Source organism: Bison bison, unplaced genomic scaffold (assembly GCF_000754665.1).
Source record: "Bison bison bison isolate TAMUID 2011002044 unplaced genomic scaffold, Bison_UMD1.0 scf7180017864297, whole genome shotgun sequence".
Classification (NCBI taxonomy): Eukaryota; Metazoa; Chordata; class Mammalia; order Artiodactyla; family Bovidae; genus Bison; species Bison bison.
The window spans coordinates 5,006,004-5,013,379 of NW_011494869.1; positions in this window are offsets into that span (position 1 = coordinate 5,006,004).

The following is a 7,376-nucleotide window of genomic DNA, read 5'->3' on the forward strand; positions in this document are numbered from 1 at the left end:
GGAGCAGGCTGAATTGTTTTGCGTAACAGGGAATAGCAGCTGAAAGTCCCAAGGGTATAGGCAGATGTGCAAGGCAGAAGACACAACTGGCCCAGGGCCACGACACACGACTCCAGGAAGCACCACATACATCATTTTCTATGTGAATGGCACTGATCTAGCCAGCAGCCGTGCAGAAGCCAGAGGGACTGGGCAGTGCTGGGCAAAGAATCTCTAATGACCAAGAAAATTTTTGAAACAAGAGTAGAAATGTCCAGAAGGGATTTTTGTAGTTATTTGCCTTAGAGTATGATTCTACCCTTCTACCACCTCCCTTCCAAAGCATCTTTTCCCTTAAGACTTTTAACAAGTGAACCTAAATTTTTACTATTGGTTTTTGTTTCCGTGCAGGGGGTAAGGGTAGCAGTTATCATTTCAGGTTTTGTTGTGGTGATGGCCACTTTAGATTGTGAGCCCAAAGCAGCACTGAATTTCGCATCCTGTGGACCCAGGGCATACACTGATTGTGATGATGCTGGACCCGGAGGACAAGACAAAAGCTGATATCTGAGTTACACACAAAGTTATAATTTAAAAAGTAATAAAAGCTAAAACAAAGGTGCTGCAAGAGAATAGAAAAGGAAGTACCTGCTTTGCCTCAGGGAAACAGAAGCATCACAGAGAAAGTGACTTTTGAACTAAGTCTTGAAGGATGAACAGTGTTTATTCAAGAAAATAAAAATGGGGAAAGGCATTCAGCATACAAGAATAGGAACAAAGAGAAGGCATTTAAGGACCACCAAGAAGTCAAGGTTGGTAGAGAAAGCATTCCTGTTCCATTTCATGCCATTGGTAGGCTTGCTCTGAAAGACTGTCACCAAAACCTGTTAGTTACACACCATCTATGTTTGTTGAGAACAGGTGTCCCATCTACCTACTACCCCATCTTTCTACTTCCCTTAACAAAACCTCTTGGAAAAGACTTGCTATTGCTTCATGAGTGAAAGTCGCTCTGTATGGACTGTGGTTTTCAATTAAACAGTTTAATTCTGTGTAAACACCTGAATGAAAGTGAAAGTCGCTCAGTCATGTCCAACTCTGTGTGACCCCATGGCCTATATAGTCAATGGAATTCTCTAGGCTAGAATACTGGAGTGGGTAGCCTTTCCCATCTCCAGGGGGTCTTCCCAACCCAGGGATCAAACCCAGGTCTCTCACATTGCAGGCAGATTCTTTACCAGCTGAGCCACAAGGGAAGTCCAAGAATACTGGAGTGGGTAGCCTTTCCCTTCCCCAGGGGACCTTCCCAACCCAGGAGTCGAACCAGGGTCTCCTGCATTGCAGGCAGATTCTTTACCAACTGAGCTATCAGGGAAGCCCTTAGTGCTCTGTAGCGAATTCTATATTTGGTATTCAGTGTTTCCTCTCCTCCGCACTAATCCCACAGGTTCGTTGTGGATGGAGTACTGACCCCAATCCCACTGACTTTGGGCTTGGTCATGAAGCCTGTTTTAAACAGAATGTGGACAGAAGTGTCAGTGTGCCAGTTCCAAGCTACCTTAAGAGGTATCTTACACTTCTGCCCCATGTAGCCACAGATCCCAGAAGGAGAAACATTGATGTGGGCTGATTGGGGGCCCCACCCCAATTCATATATTGAAGTCCTAACTCCCAGTGTCTCAAACTGTGACTGTACTTAGAGATGGGTTTTTAAAGTAGTGATTATATTAAAATGAGACTGTCAGAATGGACCCTAACCCAATCTGACTGATGTCTGCATAAGAAGAGGAAATTTCATACACAAAGGGCTACACAGAGGAAAGATGGGCAAAGTGAGGACACAGTGAGATGGTGACAACTGCAAGCCAAGGAAAACACTCAAAAGAAGCCAGACTTGCTGACACCATGGTCTCGGGTTCCTAGCCTCCAGAACTCTTAAGGAAATTAATTCCTGTTGTTTAGACCACCAGGGATGTGGGAGCCATAACAAATTAATACATATGTGAAACCAACCTAACCCATCCTAAAGCCTGAAGCAGAGCCAACCCACAGATTCATGAGCACGAAATAGCACTTATGGCTGTAAACCACTGACATCTTGGGGTTGCTTGTTATGCATTATTACCGCAGCAAAAACTGACGGACACACTTTCCATTTCTCAATTCACAACTGTTTACCTTCTAAATATACCATGAAGTTGCTATTACTAGACAACATCATGTGCTGTTGGTTTGGAACAATAATAAAAGAAATAAACCAAAATAGAAAGCATCAACAATCTAAATGCCAATAGAGACAACTTTTAGTCTCTATTTTTATTTTACTTGCCTTGGAGGCCATCTGGTATAGTTATTAAGACTCTAAGATCTAATCACTTATATGTGGAATCTAAAAAGTGATACAAATGAGCTTATTTACAAACAAAAACAGACTCAGACACAGAAAACAAATTTATTGTTATCAAAGGGGAAATGAGTGGGGACGGATAAATTAGGAGTTTGAGATTAGCAGATACCAACTACTATATATAAAATAAACAACAAAGTCCTACTGTATAACACAGGAAACTATATTCAACATTTTATAATAAACTATAATGGAAAAGAGTCTGAAAAAGAATACATAACTGAATCACTTTGCTACAGAGCAGAAACTAACAAAACATTGTAAATCAACTATACTTCATTTTTTAAAATCCAAACAAAAGGGGAAAATATTAAAAGGAAAAAAAAGATTGTGAGATTTAGAATCAGATTGTAGGTTCAAATTCCTCTGGCTTTATCAACTACTAGTTTTGCAGCCTTGGGCAAATTAATTTCTCTGTATCTCTGTAAAGTGAGAATATAATAATATTTACCTAAGAGTTGTTGACAAGATTAAATAAATGAATAAAAGAATTTGAACCCATGTTTGACACACAGTATGCTTTCAACCATGTTCATTATTAGGACCAGTTGTTCGACTACACTGAGTATTATTTGCTGGCTCAGGTTCCTCTGTCACCTTCTACCCTACTCCAAAATCTCTACTACCCCTAAAACCTCTGGGATCTGTCTCAAGCCTTTTCTCATTTCATTCTGAACATTCTCCCAAGATGACCTTGTCCATTCCCATCACCCTCACTGAAGTGAAGTGAAAGTCACTCAGTGGTGTCTGACTCTGCAAACCCATGGACTGTAGCCCACCAGGCTCTCTGTCCATGGAATTCTCCAGGCAAGAACACTGGAGTAGGTAGCTATTCCCTTCCCCAGGGGACTTTCCCAACCCAGGGATTGAACCCAGGTCTCCCACATTACAGGCAGATTCTTTACCATCTGAGCCACCAGGGAAGCCCATCACCTTTGCTGCTGCTGCTGCTGCTAAATCACTTCAGGCGTTTCCGACTCTGTGTGACCCCATAGACGGCAGCCCACCAGGCTCCCCCGTCCCTGGGATTCTCCAGGCAAGAATACTGGAGTGGGTTGCCATTTCCTTCTCCAATGCATGAAAGTGAAAAGTGAAAGGGAAGTCGCTCAGTCGTGTCCAACTCTTTGCGACCCCATGGACTGCAGCCTACCAGGCTCCTCCATCCATGGGATTTTCCAGGCAAGAGTACTGGAGTGGGGTGCCATTGCCTTCTCCATCACCTGTGCTATACCTACTCAAATTGATAACTTTATTCTAGACCTCTTTCTGAACTCCAAATGCACACTTTCTACGGCCTGCAAGACATCTTCAGGCTCTACCTCACAGACTGCTAGTGAAATCCTACATCAGTTGGATATGACCATCGGAGAGACTATGATTCCTAGAGGAAAATGAGACAGAATGGCATACAAGTAAATATACTTAGGTCTCCTATAGCTTCATTAAAATAATGTATTAGTGAAAACCCAAAGGCATGCTGAAGTCACAAGAGGTAGTAATAATATTTATTGAGATCCTTTCTATACACATTCTTTTCCAAATATGTTGCACATATTAATTCATTTAACCTTCATATGAACTCTGTGAGTATTAGCACTATTCTTCACATGAACTTCCTTGATAGCTCAGTTGGTAAAGAATTCACCTGTAATGCAGGAGACCCCGGTTCGAGTCCTGCATCAGGAAGATCTGCTGGAGAAGGGATAGGCCACCCACTCTAGTATTCTTGGGCTTCCCTTGTCGCTCAGCTGGTAAAGAATCTGCCTGCAGTGTGGGAAACCTGGGTTCTATCCCTGGGTTGGGAAGATCCCCTGGAGAAGGGAAAGGCTACCCAGTCCAGTATTCTGGCCTGGAGAATTCCATGGACTATATAATCCATGGGGTCACAAAGAGTCAGACACGACTGAGTGACTTTCACTTTCACTCACATGAACTCTGTGAGTATTAGCACTATTAGATGAATAAGGAAACCAAGGCAGAAGAAGCTTATAAAACTTGAAGAAGCTGGAAATGGTGTTATTTTAAACCAGGCATGCAGTCAGACTCTAGAGTCACCATCTTAACCACTATATTTTACTTTCAAAAATAAGGTCTGAACAATTTTTCAGACACTAAAACAACTGCAACTATTATTATTTTTAATGATAGTAATGGCTAACATTTTGGAGGCCAGGTACTCTTTCAAGTAAAATGCTTTACACACATTAATTTGATTCCTCAACAATGCTATGATGTAGGTCTTAGTACTGTGTCCACCCTGCATATAAGGAAACTAAGGCCCCGAGAAAGAGTAAGTAACTAGCCCAAAGTCACATAGTAGTAAGTAGCAGAGATAGGACCCAAACCCTGCCAATCTCATACCAGCATCTATGATCTAAACCACTGTTGCCTCAGAAGATGAGCACTAAACTGCCTCCTGAGTAACTGCTGACGTTCCCTCTCCTGTGCCACACATGAGTATGACAGATGCCACTGGAAGAAGGCCTCCCAGTTCCAGTTGCCGAGAAGGCCCACCTTTGGAGACGGACACAGGCTCTCTCTCCAACTCTCTATGGAATTGCATGAGTCTTGTCTCTGTCTGTGTGGCTCTGCTCCACCCTCCCGACACTCAGTTCTCTCTGACCTGTGGTTATGGCTACACCATAACTTTAGTTCATCTGACGTTGGTTTGCCATGTGTTGACTCAGGCCTCCTCCCCAACATGTCCCTGTAGTTCAGCTCCCTACAGTTAACTACAGTTACTCTCTCCTAGTCAGATTCCAGAGACAGAAAACTGCATCAGTCAGTCACTGGTCAGCCAGTGGAACAGGTGACTTTGATAAGTTGTCCATCTCAATCAGCTGTGCTGGATGGCAAGATGGACTCACATGGTGGGGGAGTTAGAAATAGTCAGCCTAGAAAAGAGAAAACTTCCGAGGAAAAGTGACTTAAACTATGAACAAGCCATCACAGGAAGAAACTTTCTACCCTCTCCCCAGCTTTCTTTTAATGGTCAGAATGGCAATCTCCACGACACTGATGTCTTGAAGTAGACACAATGAGGAAGGTCTAGGAAGAGATTTCTGCCTAGGGAAGGTAATTTAGGCAATCTCTAAGATTCTCATGTATCTGTGGAAAACTAAGGATTAATTGAAAATGTACCAAAAGCACCTTAGATAAGTATTTTAAATGTCCTCCAAAATACCACATTGTTGAGGCTTCTCCACCCGAACAGGAAGTCACACTGAGTTGGAGTATGCAAGCCCAAACTTTAGTGACATCTGTCACCCTCATGGCCATGAGGCTTCCTTAATAAAATAAAATTAAATTCCATCCACTAAAATTACACTTACATGACCAATAATAGTTTCCAGAACTCCTTGAGTATCTCATCTTATAAGGGATCTGCAGTCATCCATGACTGGATGCCAATTGCTAAAGGTTTATCTACTACCTACCCTGTAGAACCACATGAGGTGCTGTACATGACCACATGTAGGATACAAAGATAAGAGTCACACTGCCCCTAACTTCCAGGGCCCACCATCCACAGAAGGGAAGAACACACTAACACTGTAACAAATGAGTGCTGTAGGGGAGGAGGACGGAGAGAAGTCTACTCCATGCAAGTATATGCACGGCTTTGGAAAGCACTCTCAGCAGTAATATACTATGACCTGGACCTTATACAATGCACAGGGGTTGGTGTATAAGTATTCCATCTGCACAGCGTGGGAAAAGGCACACAGATATTAGGTGCTGGAGAGGCAACATATGAGAGGGCATATGTGGAGAATAGCAGATAGTCTGGCATGGCTAGAAGATGAGAGTATAGGGAGAAGGAAGACTAACTATCAGAATAACAGAATACATGTTTGAAAATGTAGACCCTTGAGTTAAAGATCACTCCAAATAGATACGGTATCTGTAATCATAATAATGAACTTCAAATCAAGTCTACTAAACATTCAAGTTAAAAAGTACTAATGAGAAATGATGTATCCAATATTTGATTTTAACTCCTAAAATCAATAAGGGAGATCCTTAAAAGATCATGTCCCTGCCTTCAAGAAACACCACACATAATCCTAAGAAAAGGCTGTACTGGGACATCCAAGGCAATAGGCTGAACAGATCTTTTCCTGAACAGGAGCAATGCCCGTGCTTGCCAAAACTGCCTCTCAAACAACTGGTCCCACATGTGACCTGACCCCAAATAAAGATCTCTTTCTACACTCCCTTGCACAAGTAACTATAAAAATGTTGTGCCCATCAACCAGCACATTTAATTCAGCAGCAGCACTTAAATCTGCCTCTCATTTTCCTACCACTTGCCTAAAATTCCAGAGGACGGGTTATTGTTAAACAGCAGCAAGCATTATTTTCACAGCAGAGCACATTAATAATAATTCAGTGCAGTGTCATGGAAGCCTGTGGGCTTTTAGCTGAATTTATTTGAAAAATAAAGTTTGTTGATTGTTTTGTTTTTTTTTAACCAAAGATCTTTACTTAAGTCAGCATGGAACTCTTGTAAAGATAACTACCAATAAGTCACAACTACCCAAGGAGCAGTCTTGTTATCTTTTTAATTCACTGCTCACCATGACAACATAATAAACACACCTTTAGAGGCCCATGCATGCCCAACTACTGAAAATGTCAAAGTTCCTCCTTCATGGTCCTCCCAGGCATAACCTTCAACTTATTTTTTTGATTCTCTGAAATTCTAGATAAACACCAATTTTCAACTACAAACTACTACAAATATTTCTCTGATAAATTAGCAACATGAGCCTTATTCATAATCCACTATTACTAAGCTCCTTTTCCATTAAAAAAATAGCAAACTATCAAGTCAATATGGTTTTGACATCTGTTTTTTCAATTTTTGTTTAGAGTTCTCTTAGATGTTCCTATATCCTTTCACAAATGACTAATAGGAAAGATACAAGACTAATAGGAAACACAACTTTATGTAACTTCGTTGACGGTTGGTTTCAGTTAACAGCTG